The sequence below is a fragment of the Dendropsophus ebraccatus genome, chromosome 13, assembly GCF_027789765.1.
Source record: "Dendropsophus ebraccatus isolate aDenEbr1 chromosome 13, aDenEbr1.pat, whole genome shotgun sequence".
In the NCBI taxonomy this organism is placed as follows: Eukaryota; Metazoa; Chordata; class Amphibia; order Anura; family Hylidae; genus Dendropsophus; species Dendropsophus ebraccatus.
Window position 1 is genome coordinate 72,987,289 of NC_091466.1, and position 23,718 is coordinate 73,011,006.

Sequence of the window (23,718 nt, forward strand, 5' to 3'; positions counted from 1 at the left end):
TTGCTGCTGCTCTGGACAGTTCCTGACATGGACAGAGGAGGCAGCAGAGAGCACTGTGTCAGACTGGAGCGAATACACCACTTCCTGCAGAACATACAGCAGCTGATAAGTACTGGAAATCTGGAGACTTGCAGTTTCCACTCCACTCTCTTCACTGGTGTCCAGTCTCTCTGTAAAACTACAGTTCCCAGAATGCCCCGACATCCAAAAGCTCCTGTTGTAGGATTGTCCTTTGTTGCCCATAGCAACCTATCCCAGCTTTCAGATATTCATAAGCTCTGGTAAAGTGAAAGCTGAGCTGTGATTGGTTGCTGTGGGCAACCTTAGTAACCTAGTAACTATGAATTCTCGGTGCCCACACATACATATGTATCACTATACGATTAGGAATATATAAACTCACCAACAATGCAGAGCAGGGCATGCTGGGAGTTGTAGTTTTTACAGAGAGAGTGATAGATCGTGTTTTCAGCAATGAACATGAGGGGGCCTGAGCTTGGTAGCCAGGTGAAGAGGAAAATGGAGGGACAAGAGTCACTTGTGAGGTAAAGTTATAGTATAGGAAGTAATTCACTACATCTGACAGATAGGAGTGATATTTTGAGAATTAAAGGGAGTTGTCCGGCTTTCCCAACATGTTTTATCATTGTGTATGTTAATACTACAAATATGTACGTCCTTACTGTTTGTCACACACATCCCTGTGAGCGGCCATCTTGTGTTTACATCGCTGAAACCAATGAGCGGCCATCTTGTGTTTACATCGCTGAAACCAATGAGCGGCCATCTTGTGTTATCGTCGCTGAAACCAATGAGCGGCCATCTTGTGCTATCGTCGCTGAAACCAATGAGCGGCCATCTTGTGCTAACGTCGCTGAAACCAATGAGCGGCCATCTTGTGCTAACGTCGCTGAAACCAATGAGCGGCCATCTTGTGCTAACGTCGCTGAAACCAATGAGCGGCCATCTTGTGCTAACGTCGCTGAAACCAATGAGCGGCCATCTTGTGTTTACGTCGCTGAAACCAATGAGCGGCCATCTTGTGTTTACGTCGCTGAAACCAATGAGCGGCCATCTTGTGTTTACGTCGCTGAAACCAATGAGCGGCCATCTTGTGTTTACGTCGCTGAAACTAATGAGCGCCCATCTTGTGCTTACGTCGCTGAAACCAATGAGCGGCCATCTTTAGTTTACGTCGCTGAAACCAATGAGCGGCCATCTTGTGTTTACGTCGCTGAAACCAATGAGCGGCCATCTTTAGTTTACGTCGCTGAAACCAATGAGCGGCCATCTTGTGTTTACGTCGCTGAAACCAATGAGCGGCCATCTTGTGTTTACATCGCTGAAACCAATAAGCGGCCATCTTGTGTTTACGTCGCTGGAACCAATGAGCGGCCATCTTGACACCATACTCAGCAAGTGTTCCTACAGTGCCTACTTTTAATCCCTCTTCACTCCCTCATATTCCCATTGTTGTGAGGTAATTTGTTTGCATTAAGGGGGTAGTTCACCAAAAAAATTTATTCTTTCAAATCAACTAGTGCCAGAGATTTGTAATTGATTTCTATTAAAAAATATTCCACTACTTATCAGCTGCTGTATGTCCTGCAGGAAGTGGTGTATTGTTTCCAGTCTGACACAGTGCTCTCTGCTGCCACCTCTGTCCATGTCAGGAACTGTCTAGAGCAGCAGCAAATCCCCATAGAAAATTTCTCCTGCTCTCCAGACTGGAAAGAATGCAGCAGGACAAACAGCAGCTGATAAGTATTGGAAGACTTGATATTTTTAATAGAGGTAAAATAGAAACTTCTGGCACTTTTTTTTTACTCTTATTACATTTACTATATTGCTTCGCTTTGGCTGTCCAGGCATGATGGGTTTATGGACTGCTTTATTCAGGTAAGCTGTCGTGACATCACAGGGGACCTCTTAAATGTGTATCATGTAGGCCAACTACACAGCTGTTGTGTAGCTATAAAACTCAGGCTGCAATTATAGATCTACAGGCGTCTAATTTTAGTATATGGCGCCCTCTGGTGTTTGTTTCACAGAAATGTTTAAACAGGTTGTCACTTTCAGGCCCCATTCCCACTGAGCAAAGGTAGCGGAATTCCGCGACGGAATTGTCTGCCACGGAATGCCGATAGCCTCCTGCTCATAATGGGAGTCTATGGGAGGCGAGCGCTCCTGCTCTCTACGCGCTGAAGAATGAACATGTTCATTCTTCAGCGCGTGCAGAGCGGGAGCGCGCGCCTCTCATAGACTCCCATTATGAGCGGGAGGCTATGGGAGGGCGAGCGCTCCTGCTCTCTACGCGCTGAAGAATGAACATAATCATTCTTCAGCGCGTGCAGAGCGGGAGCGCGCGCCTCTCATAGACTCCCATTATGAGCAGGAAGCTAACGGCATTCCGCGGCGGACAATTCCGTCGCGGAATTCCGCTACCTTTGCTCAGTGGGAACGGGGCCTCATAGTAATTGAGTATTTAGAATTTTGTTTCACTGAAAAACAAAAAAAAGAACAACCTGTAACTGCAATAACTACAAAACCATTTACTTCATATATTACTGAGAACTGCAACAAGAGACTATATATCACTTTTCTTTTTTTTTTTTTTTAACAAAAAAAAAAAAAAAAAAAGAACATTAAAAAGTGTGTTCACACGTACAGGATCCACACCAGATTACATGGCCCAGATTTGATGCTGTGTTCAGCACCATCAAATCCACTGTCATACGGTATGTGTGAAGATACCCTTATAATATATTGTATAAACTGGAGACTGTAGCGAACTCCCACAGCAGTTCCTGGACCACTTGTACAGCAGGGATGGTATTGCAGCTTCCGGCCACCAGGGGGAGCTCATCACAGCACAATTGTACAGCACAGCAGGGACAGTGTACGGTATGGCAGATTCTGGCAACCAGGGGGAGCTTACCATAGCACACTCATATAACACAGCAGGGACAGTGTACTGTATGGTGGCAGGCTACGTTATATGGCAGACTGGGTGCAGCTCTACATCTGTTGGTAGGGGACAACAGGGATGGCAGCAGACAATGGGCCTCTTGATGCCTTGCTAGCACACTTATAAGTTACGGCAGCATAAGGCAACATCAGGGTGACAGTTTTTATGTCCTGCATGTAGCTGCTCTGCAACGGATGGTGAAGGTAGGGGACAACAGTGGCGGGCAAAAAAGAATGACAGCTGCCCTGGTGTTCTGGTCGGTGGGCATGCTTCCAAACTAAAATTTAGCCAGGTCTTACTTTCGGGGGAAGCCTTATATTTAGCAGGGAATGTCTTATTTTTGGGGAAACCGGGTAGCTATCCTATATAGGGGTGACCCGGACTAACCTCCTATTGGTGGGGAAAGTGCTAGAAAGAAGTTTAAAGGGAACCTGTCACCCCCCCCCCCCCCCCCCCGTGCTGGGGTGAAGGCTGCCAGACCCCCCGCTAGAGCCCCGGATACTTACCCCATCTTGTCAAGTCCCGCTCCTGGAGCCGGGACTGAGATATCCTTGTCGGGAGCCTGGCGCGTGCTGCAGAGATGAGTCCGATGCCCATAGAGAATGACGGCTCCATTCATTCTGTATGGGCATCGGACTCCTCTATGCAGCACTCGCGCTGGGCTTCTGACAAGGATATCTCCGTCCCGGGACCAGCTCCAGGAGCGGGACTTGACGAGATGAGGTAAGTATCCGGGGATCTAGCGGGGGGGTTGAGTGGCCTTCACCCCGGCAAGGGGGGGGGGGGGACAGGTTCCTTTTAAGTGTTTGATAGGTAAAGAGAGGCACCCAAGTGTGAGGCACCCAAGTCACTGATAGGACCTGTTCTGGGACACTACACACAGGCCTATTTAGGCACTGTTGGTGGTGGTGAGGGTCAAAATGGGCATTCTAATCATTCTACGGCTTTGTTTCAGCTACTTCTGCTACAGAAGCTCTGATGGGTGGTCAGACAGGCTAGCCCTTGTTTCCCACCTGCACCCACTACCATTCACCAGTGATATGGCATATGGTTACATAACAGCCATGTAAATGCTGGGATACAGTAACATGACTTGTTTTAGGGTATGTTTACACAACTATTTGGAGGCAAAAGTACGGCCGTTGTGTGAACATACCCTTATCCCTGTATACCTCTATATGCTGCTGGCCATACGATCGCTGATTTTAGTGATCTTCATTCAAAGTAATGATGGAAGGACACAGAGCCTGTCTTCCCACCATGCGCCCCTAATACTTGGAGGCCCATGATATCATTGTGACATAAGTCGCTTCAAGCTTTACATGCTATATTAAAGGGGAACTATTAGTAGGTTAAGGCTATTACAAGCACTGGGGGCAGGGCTACCTTCCCTCTGCAACGATCCGCCCCCAGATGGCCCGCCCCTCCTAATGATATAAGTGGAAAGGGCGACCCAGATCAATGCTCTGGGGACGGTAGCCCCGCCCTCAGTGCTCCTAACAGCCTTACAGGACACAGGATTACACTGAAAACAGCTAATAGTTCCCCTTTTAGCTTTTCTTATCATCACGTAAAATGTACAGGGCATGCTCTAGAAACAGTGATGGTGAACCTTGGCCCTCCAGCTGTTTCAAAATTACCATTCCCATCATACCTGGGTAGCCATAGCCATATCTTTGGTTGTTCAGGCATGATGGGAGTTGTAGTTTTGCAGCAGCTGGAGGGCCAAGGTTCATCATCACTGCTCTAGAAGGTAAATATACATTTAGTGGACACTGAAGGGTTAAAAAGGACCTGTCACCAGCACTAGAAACTCCTGACCCTGCCATTTAATGTCCTTGAAGACATTAGAATTTTAGGGTAAAACTCTTATTGAATTGTGGGGTATAAAGGACTCTGTAAGGGGTAGGAACTGAAGTGCCCTGTCTTCAGGCAGTATATATGCTATGTTATCTGATACGCTAGGGTGGAGGCCCAGTGTGGCAGTGTTTGTGCCTTGTACCAGTGCACTGGTCTTTGTGTTGGATGAGAGACCCATCAGGTGGCAATTGCATAAAATGTGAATATTCGGCTGAACAGATATGCATTTCATTTACATTTTTCTATGCTGATGATGTGTATCATGTCGTTTTCGTTGTACTGCTATTGTAATGTGGATGGTGCAGAGTTTATCATTGAGGTTGCACAATTTATTATGTTGTTTTTGTGCAGAATTATCATGTTTCTTTTTTTACCTGATGGATAGATGTGATGTTGTGGCAGCCGACCACCTGGGGCTGGCCAGAGACACACATGGTTCAGTCCTGGCTGTCCAGCCAAAACTTCAGCAAGCTCAGCAGCAATGCCGACCACCTCCAGCCTCCATTGTCATCATGGAGAAGTGGCAATTGCTGCTGGAGTGTGGAAGGGTAAGTTCATCACACGACCTTCAAACTTCTACCATCGAGAGCCAACTGGATTAATTCTCCTCACCTCCAGGACTCTAAACATCCCAGGCACTAGCTCAGAACACCAAAATCCAAAGGAAGATGTCCTGCACCCAAAGTGTAGAAGCATAAAAGTTTTTTATTGCAAATCACATTGATACAGGACACATTGATGCTGGACATCTTCCTTTGGGTTTTCATGTGGAGACCAGATTCCAGATCTTCCCGAGCACAGAGTCTGTTGCAGCTGGTGAGCTGACTGCTACTCTGACTGTGTTTACTAGCTCAGAACACCGACTGAGTTCTCATAGGTTAACTCTGTACCAATTGCAGCACAGCTTGCCTATTCATATACATTGGAACTGTAAAACCATTCAAGAACTGTGTCTCCATGTATATCCACTACTGAAAGTAAAGTCGATCATTGAACTGCATTGCTATCTGATCCTGTTCTTTCATTCCACAGTTTCCTGACTTTACCTCATTATACAAGCTTAACATCAAGGGCACTCGGAGGTACCATCAGCGGGGCACTGTGATCTGGGGGAAAACCTATTACATGGAATGGATATCTGTCAAATCAGGCAGATATGGCCCTATGTAACAAGGCTAATGATCAGGCGACAAATGAGATGGATCAGCTGATCACTCAGCTTAGGCTTAAAAAAGAATACTGTATGTTGTCATCATTTAGCTTAGGCTTAAAAAAAGAATACTGTATGTTGTCATCATTTAGCTTAGGCTTAAAAAAGAATACTGTATGTCGTCGGCCGCATATCTCCTCATGCGACCGATGACTGATAAAAGCAAAGGGGGACAGTGTCTAGTGATTGTTGGTGCAGCCCTGACCACAAGATATCAGTACATTCAGTTTTTAGGGCTTCACAAACAATAAAAGGTTTGTTCGTGCAGCCCGGCCGCTCTATTTGCCATGCTTTGTAAAGGCGCTATGAATGAGTGGCGATCTCACCGACCAGCACATGTTTGCGTGCTGTCACAGTGCTGAAATGGTTGCAGTTAATGATGGTGGTGAAAGTCTTTCATGGCGGTCTCCTGGCTAGTGTAAGACGGATTGCCCTTGATGGTGAGAAGCAAATGAAAGCAGAAAGCTGCATGGCATTGGTGGCATGGCTGCAGTGTCGGACTGGGTCACCAAAGGACCGGAGAATCCTCCGGTGGGCCCCCAGCTTAAGAAGCTGCACAAACACTGGCTGACATGTTGTTTCTCACTGATTCTTCATTGGTGGGGCCCAAGGATCATTTCCTCTGGTGGGCCCCAGATACCCCAGTCCAACGCTGTATGCCTGGCTGGCACTATGAGGAGATAAGTATGAAATTAAGTGACTGACACTTTCAAGGCATGAGAAAAATTGTCAGGCACTAAGGTGTAAGTGTGGCTGGTACTAACATCATGTATGGTTTGTATAGGATTTTTGTTACGTCTTACAATGCCTGTGGTATGATCTTTTACCACTAGAGGTCCCCCCACACCTCAATGTTATTTTCAGTGATTGCATACACATAACACAGCATTGCCATAAACTCTGCAATAAATTCAAGATATTTAGATGCAAATTCAGGAAGCTTTACATCCAGACCACAACTATTAAACACCTGTGCACTACTACTTTACTAACAGTCTCTCAGGATACTGAATAGCTTGGCAATAGATAACTTCTGTTAGGTACAGACTTGTGTTCACTGGATCTGTGCTGGGGGATACTTTAAAGGGGTTATCCAGCGCTACAAAAACATGGCCACTTTTCCCCCTACTCTTGTCTCCAGTTTAGGTGCAGTTTGCAATTAAGCTCCATTTACTTCAATGGAATGGAGTTTCAAAACCCCGCCCAAACTGGAGACAACAGTAGGGGGAAGTGGCCATGTTTTTATAGTGCTGGATAACCCCTTTAAACATTAATATTAGGGATGGTCCGAACCGAGTTCGGTTCGGGTTGGTACGAACCCAAACCTTCGGTAATGATTCCCGCTGTCTGTCCGCTCCGTGGAGCGGGCGGATCCAGCGGGAGGACCACCTGGAAAACTGGGATACAGACATAGCCACAGGCTGTATCCCAGTTTTCAGGGCGTTACTCCCGCTGGATCTGCCCGCTCCACGGAGCGGACAGACAGCGGGAATCTGCTGCCAAGCGTTCGGGTTCATACGAACCCAAACCTCGGCAGGTTCGGACCATCCCTAATAAATATGAATGTTCGATAAAGTTCACTTGACCAGGCTAAGCAAAGTAGCAAAAAACATATACACACACACACCAGTCAGGTTCGTGTATTTTCTACCAATACACATTCATTTAAAACAACAACAAAAAAAAAAAAAATAGATTGCAGGCGGAGATTCAGAGATGTCACAATAAACCTAGACAGCTATGGACTGGAACTGTATCATACTGGGCAATGAATCCAGGTTCTGTTTAGGACCTTACAATGATAAGATCTATATATAGAGGCCTGGTGGTGAGCATTTTTTCCCCTGCCTTTGCTGCCCCTGCTGGTGTGATAATGTAGAACAACAAAGTGCCCCTGCTGGCAGGGCCCTGACAAAGCATAGGCAGGAGTAGGCGATGGCCTAGGGCGCCATCTAGTGGTTCAGGGCACCAGGCTCAGACTGACCACCTGGGAAACCTCCAGTGTGCCCCCTCTGCCCCAGGTGTAAGAATACCTGCTGCAGGTCTACTCGTCTTCTGTGTATAGTTTAGAGTTACACAGACACAGTGAGCTGTGCTTTCTGTGTCTCTCCTGCAGCAGTGAGGCCCGTCTCTCTCTAGGCCCAGTGCCGTGTCCCCTCCTATATCCCACCATCTGCAGCATTTCCTATCTGAGGACCTGACCTCTTTACTGCTGTCCTGGCTGAAAGTGGGATACATGTAGGGAGATAGAACAGGAGGTTCCTATATGTGTATGTGCGTTGTGTATACATGTGTGTGTCCATCCTGTCATGTTTCCAATCACCAACCCTTCCCCTCTGCACCCTAGTTGCAGGGAGCCAGTCCTTATTCTCTGTATGAACATTTCCATGCACTGTACACCCAAAAAACTGTTCTGTGTTCCCTTTTATTGTAATACACACCATGGTCCCTAGAAATCCATTAATAAACACTGTGTCCTCCTGAAAATCATTATAATACACACTGTGGTACTCTGGAATTCCTTAGAATATACAATTTACTCCTTACAATTTATTATATTACACACAATGTTTCCTTGAAATTCTGTATAATATACACTGTGTCCCTTAAAAAAAAAAAATATATATATATATATATATATATCTCCACAGCTACCGACCTCACTCAGCAGTGATCAATAGCTTCACCCACCTCTCATTCCCCTTTATTAATAAACATTAATTCATGACTGCCTAGTATTAAATGTTTAAAAATATCTTTTTTAATGGTTTTATGTATATATGTATGACAAACTGCCCGCTCGCCGGATCATCTGCCCCTCCGGCCGCCCCATCACCTGCCCAGACTGCTGTGGCGCCGCCCGCCTGCAGCTCCGCTCCCCCGCCCGTAGCTCCGCTTAGGTTAGCTTGTGGTCGGAGGCAGCTACTGAATGACTTTTTTTGCCTCAAGTTGAAATGGGTTGACTAACACTGTTCTATGCCATAATACACACACTGCTTCTCCCTAGTAACAACCGCCCCTGCCCCCCGACATCAACCGAAATTCACCATTACATTACATGTGGATTTTACCTGCAGATTTCCATTTCCTTGCGCTGAATCCACAGCATATACACTACATGTACACATACTTTTAACCACAAATATGGCATACACACTTTGTGTGGTTGTCATTTCCTTTGCTATAAGCCATGATCCTAGTGTTTGTGCTTTATACTGTATAAAAGACATCTATATGTATAGTAATAGTGGAAATTAAAACAAAGTTGCAAGATCTATTCATTTTAAAAGCAAACCAAGGTAGTTCATCAGCACTAGATGGCAGTATATGCAAAAAAAAAAAAAAGAAGTTGACCATGCTCACCAGCAATATTTCCACACCAAACATACCCATACATGCTAAAATGAGAAGGGAGATCATAAAGAGGAGAACAAAAAAGTGGCGTCACGCAGGATCGATTCTAGCTTTTCTGCTGCCTGAGGCAAAACCTAAAGCACCTCACATATACAAGGTCAAACCAATATGTTTTGATCTTATTCATGGTCATACTACCATCACAACTAGAGTTCCACTTAAAGGTGAAGTGACCACGTTGTCTGTCTGATATTTAGTGGGATGCAGACATCCCCAATCCAAGCCCTGGGTCTATGAAAGTACCTGTTGCTATATTCATTGTTTTACTTCTCATGACCCTTAAAGCGTCACTGTCTGTAAAATTTTTAGTACAGGCGATTTTAAGAAATTTTGTAATTGGGTTTACTAGCCGAAAAATGCTTTTTTAGCACGAAAAAGCAGTTTGAAGCTCCCCCCCACTGTCTTCATGGTTGTCTATGGAGAGGAGAGGGGTGGAGGGAGATGAGGCACCAAAACAGGACAACAAAGAGTTAATGTCAGAGATTCTTTGATGTATACACATGCAAAGTTTTTTTTTTTATGTATACCTCTAATTGGCATAAAATGGCTATACAATGTCAGTCACAAAGTTTACATAGATCCATGAGGGTCATCAGAATATCCTACTGGTGTTGTATACATGAAGGTCTATGGACCCTTACTAGAAATGCTGGAGTGGAGTAGAGCGCTAAAGAAATAGTATGAAAATAGAGGAGTAGAAAAAAAAGAAAACAGTTTTAAAACATATGTTAAAATGTGTGATTTCTTACACTAGTAACCCACGGGCGACAGATTCCACCGTATCCTTCTATCCTAGCATATGTTGCAGCATAAACTCAAAAACACAGAGGGGGAAATTTATCAAGGCCGGCATACAAGTACAAGTACACTGATCTTACATAAAGCCCCGTTCCCATGACCCACATTGGATTTACTAAAAGGTACACATGTCTAAGTAAATCTGTAGATCTGAGGCTGCAGCAAGGTAGGCACAGAAATCTATACCAGCTCTGGAGCTGGTAAAGATTTTTGCCATGATTTATGCCTCCTAGCAGGTGTAAATCATGATAAATCATGTCACACACCAGGTACATGTTTTATAAGGAAAGCTGGGTGACCATTATACAAGATGCCAGGAAAGCTGGGAGACCTCCATTAAACTGAATATATGACCCTCACTATATGGCACTGTCTTCCTGTCTGACAGCAGCCTCCTTGACTGTCCCCCACCCCGGAGCTCACCCGCTTCTTTGATTGAAGCACATGCCCCCCAGCTCACCCGTGGCCGCCCACAGGCCCATGTGACTGACCCCCCCTCCCCCGAGCTTATGCATGGCCCTGCAGTACTCCTCTGAATAACCCTAACCCCCTTCCTCAATTCTGCTTTGTCACTGCCGCCTCAACTCTGCTTCGTCACTGCCTTACTACCTCAACTCTGCAACATCACTGCCTTACTACCTCAACTCTACTACGTCACTATCTCAGCTCTGCTACCTCAGTTATCCATTGAAGGGAATGAAGTATTTTACCCCCTTCATTTTTTTTTGTCATTCTTAGAGCCAAATTTTCTGTACTTAGTTGTTCCATGTTTCCAGGATGGATGGTAATTCCAACTTCTACCCTGTATAGGTATAAAAATTAACCCCGACAATCTCCGATTGACTTTAATGCGGTTCGAGTTCGACTTGAACCGAAAGTGCCTACTGTTTGAATCTATAGCTCTTTTGCGTGTCTCTCTGTCATGGGACCTGGCTTAACTTCAGCAGAGACTTGTTTTTTTTTTTTTTGTACCTTCATCATACACTGTCCAGAACCAACTCCTTCCTACAGAGGTCTAACCCAGGGCTGGCGTGAACACCCGGCTAACCTGGGCAAGTGCCGGGGCGAAGTCCCACCAGTGCTACTTTCATTCCTCACTCAGACTGGCTGGTAGGTAGGTAGGGAACATTCACCTCCCTGCCCGGCCAGCCAGCGTCTCCTCTGTGCTGTAGATCAGCCTGCTCTGCACTCCCTGCACCTTTCTGCCCTGGGCCTCGCCCAGACCTGATTAAAGAAGGCCAGAGCAGCAGATAAGCTCAGCTCCAGGCCAGGAGATGGTGAGTGTACAAAGGGTAAGGGGGGGGGGGGCATGTGACTCCCCAATTGCTGCAAAACTACAACTCCAATGATGTACTGCTAGCAGGACATGATGGGAGTTATAGTTTGATTACAACTGAAGAGTCACTTATTGGGAAACAGTGACTTGTTGGGACAGTTTAAGGCTGGGTTCACACTACGTATATTTCAGTCAGTATTGTGGTCCTCATATTGCAACCAAAACCAGGAGTGGATTATAAACACAGAAAGGATCTGTTCACACAATGGTGAAATTGAGTGGAAGGCCGCCATATAACAGTAAATAACTGCTATTATTTCAATACAACAGCCGTTGTTTTAAAATAACAGCAAATATTTGCTATTAAATGACGGCCATCCACTCAATTTCAACATTGTGTGAACAGAGCCTTTCTGTGTTTTTAATTCACTCCCGGTTTTGGTTGCAATATGAGGACCACAATACTGACTGAAATATACGTAGTGTGAGCCCAGCCTAATAGTGCAGTGTTCTCTAACATACAACTTTCCAGCTGCTGAAAAACTACAACTCCCACCATGCATTGTTGGCAGGGAATAATGAGAGTTATAGTTTGGCAACAGCTGAAAAGCTGATTGGGAAACAAAGTTTATTTAGTGCAGTGTTCTCCAACATGTGACTCACTCTCCGGTTGCTGCAAAATTACAACTTCCATCATCCAATAATTGCAAGACATGATGGGAGTTGTAGTTTGGCAACAGCTGTTAAGCCACTGGTTGGGAAACACTGTTTATCCGGGGGCAGTGGCACAGTTTATTGGAGGGGACAGTGGCACAGTGGCACCTACAGATAAGGGGCACAAAGGGGGCCTAACTACTGATATGCGCAATAAGAGGGGGCTCAGCTACAGATGGGATCCCAACTACAGAATAAGGCATAAAGAAAGGACATAACTTTAGGGGCACCAAGAGCGTCCTATTACTGTTGGGAGCTTTTATAGAGGAAGGTGCTGAAGTGCCTAAGATGATTGTGTGGTAGAGGGGGGCATCTATAAGGGGGCTACACAGAGGGGGACCAACTGTTTTACTGTCGCCACGTAATTTGCTCCACAGAGGGGCCCGCTGGGGCTCTGTCGCCCAAGGGCCCACAAAACCCTGGAGCTGGCCCTGATCTAACCAAACCTTCCTGTGATTGGTGGGGAATGGGTGTGCAAAAAAGAAAAGAGAGAGGATAGGACAGAAACTGGAGGGAAAGCACCTACACCTGTGAGTGGATATAACATAACATGTGACATATAAACAGTTAAAGAAGAAGTCCGGTGAAAATCCAACAAAGTATTGTATTGCCCCCCAAAAGTTATACAAATCACCAATATACACTTTTTTCCCTGCACTTACTACTGCATCAAGGCTTCACTTCCTGGATAACACGGTGATGTCACTTCCTGGATAACACAGTGATGTCACTTCCTGGATAACATGGTGATGTCACGACCCGACTCCCAGAGCTGTGCGGGCTGTGGCTGCTGGAGAGGATGATGGCAGAGGGACACTGAGGGACACAGGGCACTGGAGGGACACTGAGCATCCCTCTGCCATTATCCTCTCCAGCAGCCACAGCCCGCACAGCTCTGGGAGTCGGGTCGTGACATCACCATGTTATCCAGGAAGTGACATCACTGTGTTATCCAGGAAGTGAAGCCTTGATGCAGTAGTAAGTGCAGGGGAAAAAAAAGCACTTTATGTACATTTCCTGTAATAAGTATATTGGTGATTTGTATAACTTTTGGGGGGCAATACAACACTTAAATAAAAATTTTCACCGGACTTCTCCTTTAACCCTTTGTCTCCTTCAGCCGTGCAGACAACCCAGTGACACCTAGTGAGAGAAACACTAACTGCAGTAAATACTTCCCCATCTGTGTAAACGTGAGGGAGTTACCGCACTCAGGTGCAATAAAGACTTAGGGGCCTGTACCGGGTCACTACATACTGTATGGAGCAGTGACAAAACATGCACACTGCCTATCCTTTCACTCGGGGGCCAGGAACCACCTTTCTTTGTGATTGGTGGGGGGGGGGGGGGGGGGGGGGGGGGGCTAGAAATCAGACCCCCATTATCAGTTAGTTGTCACCTACCCTTTGGATGTGTGATGACATTACCCCTTTAAGATGTTAACCTCTTGGGCCAGCGATCAGCAAAAGGTTATTAGTTTGCTGAATCTTTTGTATAAAACCAAGGATGTGCGGCTGATATCCATGCATTTAACTGGCCGCACGAACGACCCATGGATTGTTTATATGGCCTGGCCGCACGACCGATCCAGCTTTGTAAAGTCTCTGCAAGCAAGCGCCAATCTTGTACCATGTAAAAGGTCCCTTATTTCACATTTTTCCTTAACTCTTCCAAGGTCACGTTGATTGATGGCAATGGTTAAAATGATATTTACTAGCTATTGAGTGAAGACAGTAAAGACTTTTGGAGAATTGATAACCAAGATTATTTCAGTGATTTGTCTTCTTGGCAGGTGTAACCTTGAGGGTATGCAATTTATACCATTTATATCAAGTACCTCCCTGAAAAGTTTAGCTTTATTAACGATTTCCCCCCCAGCTCTTCTGTTTTTATAATTGGCATTCATCTTGATGGTAGAAGAACTTCTCTTGAAGTCTCTGTGCACCTGATCACATTAAGCATCAGTAGCAGTCTATTACCAGGCCATTGCAGTTATTCTATAAATCCTTCATTTCATATTATCCAGAAGTGAAAATATATCCTAACCTTCTAACTGCCATCACCCGATATTTTATAATGGAATTATAGTAAAAAGTACATTGTTATAGTTTTTATAATAAACTCACTTATATTTCTCTATTTTTTTTACTATTTAAAAGAATATTCTTAAAATATCAGCAGGCACTCTCTGTGTTCTGTAGTCATTCATTGCATTTCAGACAGTGTGGTGATAAATCTGTGTACAGTGTAGATCAGGATATCAAAGTGCGGCCGTCCAGCTGTTGTAAAACTACAATTCCCATCATGTCCGGACAGACAAAACTGAAGGGACACAGTTTGATAGTTTGGGCCCCGCTCAAAAACTCTGTTATACTTCACCCCAAAGGTGTCAAATGGGATTAAGGTTCCACGCCAGACTCCCCCAACCATGGTTTTATAGACTTTGCTTTGTGCACTACGTACAGTCATGCTGGAGCAAAAAAAAAGACAAAATCCAGATGCATGTTCATACAAACATTTACAAACATGTTTCCTCTGCACCATTTTTATTGAATTTGTGAATATTAGCAAACAAAACTGCCAGGTTATCTATATCTGCACGCTCTCTTTTCCTCCTCCCTGTCTCCAGCTACTTCCACCATGGCTGCAGTTCCTAGTTTTCCCTCTAATGTGTCTTTCTTATATCTGGGAAACCTTTTTAAAGGGAATATACCATTAGGTACATTGCTTTTTTTTTCTCTCTTACAGTAGCAGATCGGTGCTGGCACTGGGATTTTGGTAGCCTGGTCCTTTTTTTAAACATCGCCAAGTCTGCGTGTTGGCCGCGCTACCAGGATCCCCATGCCAGCGTCGATCTCCTACTGTAAGGGAAAAAAAAAAAGTGATATAGCTAACCGTACACTCTCTTTAAGCCTGCTCTGTCCAATGTGCCTGAGCAATGTTGTAGTTTTCCATAGAAGAAGATATGTGTTCTGGTCCGTCATTCGTGCTTCAGAACATAGAAAAATGTGTTCTCCAGTGAAAAATGTGTCAGAGAGACTTTCTAAGCTTCTGATTTGCTGCAAGTAGTACCACGGCCTATGGAATGTCTAGGCCATGCCAATAACTGTATATACCCTATATAATAAACACTTGTACAAAACTGTGCGGTACATTCTTCTCCGTCAGTTCTTAGTTATATCTAATTCTAGGAAGGCTGTATAATAAATACTGTTACCATTATAGGTCTCCAGGCAGAAATCAATTAGCTTCCTCAGACTCCTGAAGTGCAGAATTACTTAGTTATGCAGCGATACATTACTAGCTCCTGTATAGCCGCATGTGCCATCCAGCCATATAAGAACAATAACCAACCCACGTGGGAGCTGTACAGTTGGTCACATTGTATATCTTCTAGAAAAAGTTTTATTTAGGAAATGGCTGCAATAACAGAAAGACTTACTCACGTACTATATTGCCCAAATTCTGTAATTACTCCTTTAAAGGGAATATGTAACTCTATATGTATATGTGCAGAACTCAAGGGTCCTGGAGCCATTTCTGAACTACTGCATAGAGCGGGTAAGAGCGGGGTGGGCCACGGGGAGCGCTGCCTGAGCGATTTTTAGATCATTCGGGTAGCCCATAAAGGAGGGCAGCAGTCTGCTGCCGCCACTCCTATTGCACGCCGCCAGGGCCAACAGACCGCCACTATCAGCATTGTTTGTTTTCAACATGTTGGAGTACAAGGATCAGCCAACATCGTTCATGTCGGCTGATAGTTGCCTTTTAAGACTAGCTATTACGCCAAGTGATTATCTGTCGTAGCGGTCGATAAACGCTTGGTGTAATAGGGACTTTAGTCTCACGCACAGCGCAACAAGGCAAATATACTGTTTAATTCCACATTTGTCCGTTGTTTTGAAATAACGGACGTTATTTGTCATTTAATGGTGGTCATCCACTCAATTTTAACAGTGCGGGAACATAGCTTTTCTAGGTTTTCAATCCACTCCTGGTTTTGGTTGAAAAACACTGACCAACAATGTGGGAACTGTGTGGAAACATAGCCTGGAAACATAGCCTAAGGCTGCGTTCACACATGTAGTAACGCAATGAAATGCAATGTGAATGCATCATTTAACTGCATTAATTGATCACTTCATCACTTTACTACAGTAATTGATCATGTGATTCCCGTCAAACCATACTTTATTGCGTTCTTTCAATGAAACTCCAATGTGTGTCAACATACCCTACATACATGATGTATGCTGACCTGATTGGTGTGCAATCCATTCTGCCAACAGACGATCAGGTACCTATGGATACAATCATGCCAAGTCGGCTCTGTGCACAAGCCCTACTGGATCAGAATAGGGCTTGTGCACAGTACTGACCTGGCATGGTCATATCCATACCTGAACTTCTGGTGGCAGAATGGACTGCAAAACAATTGGGTCAACATACATTATGACAGGTCCAGTTTAAGGGTATGTGCACACTATGGAATGCCGATGGAAAACCAGTTACGGATTCCGCAGCTCACACCCACTTGCGGACTCTGGAGGCTGCGTGCATTTCTAAACGTGCCATAGACTCCATTCTAGGCATGGGCGGATTCCGCCATCCCTCCAGAGAATGAACCTGTTCATTCTTTGGACGAATGGCTGCAGAATCAACTCGACCATAGAATAGAGTCTATGGCACAGGCACGGCAACCAGAGTCCGCACAGTGTGCACATACCCTAACACAGCGACAAGTAAAGCCTGCACAAACAAGACAGTGGAGGGGCCTACATAATATTAAAGGGGTAATCTGGGAAAAAAACTGGTGTCAGAAAGTTGTATAAATTTGTAAAAATCTCCAGTCTTTCAGTACTTATCAGCTGCTGCATGTCCTGCAGAAAGTGGTGTATTCTTTATAGTCTGACACAGTGCTTTCTGCTGCCACCCCTGTCCATGATTTTAAATTGCTCTGGTACAAGGTATGCCATCGTCTAGATAGTTACCTGAATAACTTCATTTATTCAGCTTCTAAAGAGTTCCTAATGGGGCTGACCTTTAATGGGTAATTAGATGCATGATGAGGACTCAGGTGTTAAATAATAAATCTCTTCATCTAACAATCATAGTTTTGCATTTCTGTGTTCTGGTTCTTTACTACATCATTTAATTTAAGAACAACACTTCCATCAATAGGTTTTGCGGACAGATTAGTGATGTATTTTTCACAGCTCTACACGACTGCTGTTACATTCAACATTTCAGATGGATTTACCATTGCATTACAGTGGTCATTGTGGCACTGCCTGCCTGATATTGCATTGTTAGGTCTTGTCAAGAACATATATTCCTAACTGGAGATAGAGAGTGGATATACTGGGTTCAGGACCATGGACAGTAGCTAACAGATTGAAAAAAACTCCCCAAAAATATTATTACTTAAAAGTGTCACTGTCGTTAAAATTTTAGTACAGGCGATTTTAAGAAACTTTGTAATCTTCATGGTTCTCTTATGGAGAGGGGAGGGGTGGAGGAAGATGAGGCACCAAAACAGGACAACAAAGAGTCAATTTACATCTCCTCTGAAGTCTGAATACCGGCTTTCACACAGCTCCCACTGTGTAATCCTTTGTTCTCTGCTAGCAACTAATTTCCCGCCTCCCCCCCTCCGCTCTCCATAGGTTACACAGGGCCCAACTGATGTAAACGAGTTGAGATTTCCTGATAATGAGCAGTGAATGAGAGAGAGAGGGGGGGGGGGGGACCTGGGGAAAGGCTTTTTGGATGCAGATAATGGCATATTTGCCTAATAAACCCAATAAAGTTTCTTAAAATCGCCTGGACTATTGATTTCTGCAAAAAAAAAAAGCAGACAAACGACATTGACACTTTAAAAGATGTGTTTCATATAAAAACATGTGTAAATTTCCCCTTCTGTGTTTAAATAGCTTATCTGATGCTTACAGCTAATGTTATTGGCCAGGATTGAAGGTAACTCCCAGCCATTTAACCCTTTAAGTCAGGGGTAGTGAACCTTGGCTCTTCAGCTTATGCAAAACTACAACTCCCATCATGCCTGGACAGCCAAAGCTTTAGCTGGAGAGCCAAGGTTCCCTACCCCTGACCTAAAGAGCTGCAGTAAGGGAACGTTCACACGTACTGGATCTGCTGCGGATCCTGTACTGTGAAGCTGAATGGGTCCCATACACATAGCGTGTATGGGACCCGGCCTCTTTAACCCACCCCCCGCCAGCCCACAGCCCCGAGCATACATTACCTGCTCAGCGCCGCGGCTGTGTGTGACGATCCTGGCTCCCCATCAACCAATCAGGCAGCAGTGATTGACAGATGGGGAGCGAAGGGAGCGTCACACACAGGCGGGGCGGCCGGGTCCCATACACGCAGCGGATCCGCTGTGTGTATGGGACCCATTCAGCTTTACAGTACAGGATCCTCAGCGGGTCTATCTGCAGATCTGGTATGTGTGAACGTACACTTAAAAGGGTTTTCCAATTTAAACCTACTTGTTCTCTGTTCACAGGATAGGGGACAAGTATTGCAAGGGACCCCCAGTTCCTTTGTTATGAATAAAGCTGCGGGTTGGCACATGACCTGCAGCTCCATTTATTCTCTGTGGAGCTGCCGGAAAGAGCCTAGTGCTGTACTCTGCTCTCTCCAGTATCTCCAAAGAGAATGGAGCTGCAGGTCACCAGCCACCCACGGCTTCATGCATAATAAAGGAGTCAGGGTGCCGATATAGCGATCCCAAGGGGGCATGGAGGTTGGACTCCCTGCAATCTTATACCTGTCCACTACCTTGTAGAATTAAATAGGAAAACCCCTTTAAGAGACCACAGCACATAGGCAGTTAGTTATCAGATATCGGGTCTCCAACATCGCTCCCACAGCCTACACTGTATTATTTTTCAGAAAATATAGTACAATACAAATTACCCTGTCATCTGTAAAAGCGGCTGCTTTGAGAATAAAAGGGGGGGGGGGAATTAAAATTAACTAGTGTCAGAAAGTTATACAGGTTTGTAAATTATATCTTAAAAAAAAAAAAAAAAACTCAAGTCTTCAAGTACTTATCAGCTGCTGTATGTCCTGCAGGAAGTGGTGTTTTCTTTCCAGTCCGGCACAGTGCTCTCTGCTGACACCTCTGTCCGTGTTAGGAACTGTCCAGAGCAGGAGAGGTTTTCTATGGGGATTTGCTGCTGCTCTGGACAGTTCCTGCCATGGACAGAGGTGGCAGCAGAGCACTGTGTCAGAATGGAAAGAACACACACCTTCCACTAATTCTACTTGTTCCTTATATCTCTTTAGGCTTGCTACCATTTTTTTCTGTTAGGTTTTTATAGAATTCAAGGAAAAATTCAAGGAAAACAAAAGACAAAGCAAAACATGGCAGTTATAATGGATGCTTGTCAGGTACACATGCCTTAGAGCGCGCACACACACATCTGCACCTTTATACCATACAGTGTGCTGCAAATAGCATTGCATAAAAATGAAGCCCGCAGGTCACTATCACATCAACATTCTCCATAATCCTCCCCCCTTACGTGACCTCTCTAATCTTCAACCTCCAGCACACTGATCCCGATGATCCTTCCCCTCCGCATACAAACGCCAGTGTAATCCTTCAAGGTTTTGTAATATAAATCCACTCTGTTCCTTGTGCCCCTACTACTCACTATAATGCCAAGAGGTGGAATGAAAAGTTTCAGTTAAACGTGATGAAATAGCATAGGTGCAGCGAGGAACGGCTGCAATGAGAATTAGTGTAAATGTCAATGACTTATAAACAGCGTGAGTGGCATGCATACAGTATAACTGGTATATGGTATATACACTATAGTCTAATATTATATAAAATGTCCCCGTTGTTAAAATGATCAATAAGATCTACTAAGTCAAGCTAGGTTGAAAATGGGCTCCAACCAAACCCATGCCCCAGGCGTATATAACTTTGGTATAAATGTGGCTATTAAGGCTATGTTCACACTACGTATATTTGAGGCTGTATTTGGTCCTCAAGTCAGATCCTCATAGCAACCAAAACCAGGAGTGGATTGAAAACACAGAAAGGCTCTGCTCACACAATGTTGTAATTGAGTGGATGGCCGCAATATGGCAAATATTTGCTGTTATTTTAAAACAACGGCTGTTATATTGAAATAATGGCCGTTATTTACCGTTATATGGCGGCCATCCACTCAATTTCACCATTGTGTGAACAGATCCTTTCTGTGTTTTCAATCCACTCCTGGTTTTGGTTGCTATGAGGCCTGAAATATACAGCCTCAAATATACGTAGTGTGAACCCAGCCTAAAGGGGTACTCCAATGAAAATCTTTTCCTTTCAAATCAACTGGTTTCAGACAGTTATATAGATTTGTAATTTACATCTATTGAAAAATCTCTAGTGTTCCCATACATATCAGCATAAATCCAAGAAAAAGAACAAGGCACTACTCAAATCAATGAAAACATAGTACAGGGTGCTCTACCCAACCTGGCATAAACAATAAATATGACCCCCAAAAAATAAGAAAAAGCTATGCCAAAAATGGAGGGTGGCACATCCACAGGTAGTTTAGTAATAAATGTGAAATAATGGACTAAATCCTCAAGATATAAGCAATAAATATATATCGCTTATATCTTGAGGACATAGTCCATTATTTCACATTTATTACTAAACTACCTGTGGATGTGCCACCCTCCATTTTTGGCATAGCTTTTTCTTCTTTTTTTTGGGCCATACATATCAGCTGCTATATGCGATGTAGGAAGTGGTGTATTCTCTGACGCCACCTCTGTCCATGTCAGGAACTGTCCAGAGCAGCAGCAAATCCCCATAGAAAACCTCTCCTGCTCTGGACAGTTCCTGACATGGACAGAGGTGGCAGCAGAGAGCACTGTGTGAGACTAAAAAAAAACAACAACATTTTCTGCAGAACATACAGCAGCTGATAAGTACTAGAAGACTTAGAGTTAAATAGAAGTAAAATACAAATCTATCTAACTTTCTAAAACCAGTTGATTTGAAGAAAAAAAAAAGAAAGAATATTTTCGCTGGATAACCCCTTCAACCCTTTAAAATAGTATTCATGTTGGTGGCGACATGACACTATTCGCTTTTAGGAGTAATAGAGTCAGGTGACAGACAGCTCAACACAGTTTACTGATCACACATTTGGGAATTGCAGTGTAGTCCTTATCTACAAAGGCACTACAGAAAAGCTCATAGACCAGTCTAAAGACTGAACCAGGTGTAAAAAAGTAAAAGGGCGCACTCACGCACTCTGTCAATACGGTTTGTACATGGAAGATGTGCAACAGACCAGATTCACAAACCTTTCCAGCATCATGTACGTGGTAAGGCAGGGAGGAGACGAGGCCTTCTCCCGCACATTATTCATCATGATTTACGCGTAAATCATGATCCAAATCTACACCTGCTGGCCTGGCCGGCTGCATTCACTGAGAGGCATATGCCTCTTATTGAACTGTTCCAGGAAAAAGGGGACATGGCCTAATTTAAGATTGGCGCAGGAATATGTGCTTCTTGATAGGTGGTGTCCCACCACAGGTGTTCTTTTTCATGTACACCTGCCGCAAAAGCTCCTAACTCCAGGTTAAGTGGTGATAAAAGTATTTTGTAGTTTCACCACTAGATGTCAGTGTTTTGTATGTATGCTCTTGTGTATTGCACAGCTAAAGTCAACAAAGGGTTACTGTTTTATGTGTACCATGTGCTGTTGCTAGCCTATAGGAGATGTTCTTTCCTTCTAGCCTATTACTCTTCTTCATTTTCTTGCACACATTCCTTTCCACCACTTGCAGGGTCTCTTACATAGCCATGTAGGAAGTTACTTGGTGGAAGGAGGTGTAGCATCAGTTCCATCCAGATTCTCACAGAGAAAGGACACACAGAGCAGACGTCCCTGCTGCAGCCAAGCCAGGGCCTTTGTCCGGGACAAGTTCATTTGAGTCAGTGTGTTTAGTGAGTTGGTTGAGACACGTGTATGCGGAAGCAACCAGAGACACTCAGTTCTTTCAGTATTTCTACTATGCAGTGCTAGACACTACAGAGGAAGAAGAGTCAGCGAACATCTTAGCCCAATCCATGAACCAGTCTAGGGCAGGGCAGTATCCTGATACACAAGAGGAACTAGCCTGGATAAAACAAGCTACCAAGAAGGTCTACATACTCTATATTAGCTGGGAAGCCTCGGAAGCATAGCTTCACCCAGATAACCACGGCTGGGGCTTGTATCACACTATTAGGATGGGAAGTTCAACACTGTAGGGCAGAAGGTGGTCAGACTATAGTCTATACATGGGTACAAGTAAACTTCTTTCAAGTATTCTTTGAAGTTCCGTCAGAGCACAGTACTACATTGGGTTAGGACTCCCTTGACAAACTCCTCTCCTCTATGCTACTCTTCTCTGCTCTAAGCTCTTCAAGCACCCCTACAACTATCTCTACTAAATTCTACTCCTTCAAATATCTCCGCAGCACAAACGAGTCTAAGTACTAAAGTAAATTCAAAGATTTATCTATTTCCTGTAAAAAAAGAGTTTTGGACTATTAGGAGACTGTAGAGTAAAGCTGTTCTATTTTTATATTACTGGGACTCAGTCATCCTTTCCTCCGCACCAGCACCTGTACACACTAACTGTTCACCTTGGGTTGTTTTTCCCCTTTCTGTGATATTCCTGGTGGGTCAATTGCCACTCAGGACTACCATGACAAGAGCCCAAGTGACCCATCACAACCCGGTAGGTCACCAACCACTTGAGGAACACTACAGACCGGCCACACTAAAGCAGGTACCAACATCACACCTGTGTGCTGGATTAGCACTGACGTCATGACACTACCATCACTGGCTGAGTACCAACACGACAGATAAATCCCTCCCAATGCGTATATACATTTTGCCATTTTTTAATAAAATTTTTGCCTCTTAAAACACTGTCAGCGACAACATGTTCCCCCACAGCCCTGGCAGGAGGACCTATAGTGAAAAGTTCCCAGACAACCCCTTTAGGCATTCCGAATATTTTCCTAAGACTTCTTTTTTCATTTTGTCTTATATCACTTTATACTAATAGAAGTAGATGTTCACACATACAAATGAGATGGAAAGTTGTAAAACAAAAACAAAACTCAATCCCTCACTTGGTAGTGCCAAAAGCACCCCAACAATCAGGGCCGGCGTCAGCACAGGGCTTACCTGGGCAAGTGCCAGGGCCCACAGTGCCTCTAGGGGCCCAGAGAGGGAAAGGGGCCTGGTGCTGTAATGTTCAGCTTGCTCAATGTAGTGTAGGTCGAGCGGGCTGAACATCAGAAGACACAGGAGACGGAGCAGGACCTGCATAGAGGGAGAAAAGGGTGAAGGACCTGATCACATGACTGAAAGGTCCTTGACCTTACAGCGTGGAGAGCAGCCTGACAGAGAGGAAGAGAGAGAGAGAGAG

General features: G+C 44.6%; 1 protein-coding gene across 2 annotated transcripts in view; it reads left to right on the plus strand.

Annotated features, from left to right (window-relative positions):
- The first annotated feature begins 345 nt into the window (after positions 1-345).
- The window catches only part of RGS6 (regulator of G protein signaling 6), a 290,618-nt gene continuing 267,245 nt past the window's right edge, over positions 346-23,718 (plus strand). For both annotated transcript variants that reach the window (XM_069949184.1, XM_069949176.1), the window contains exon 1: positions 346-545. The gene's annotated coding sequence lies outside the window, so the exon portion shown is untranslated. The remainder of the gene's footprint in view (positions 546-23,718) is intronic.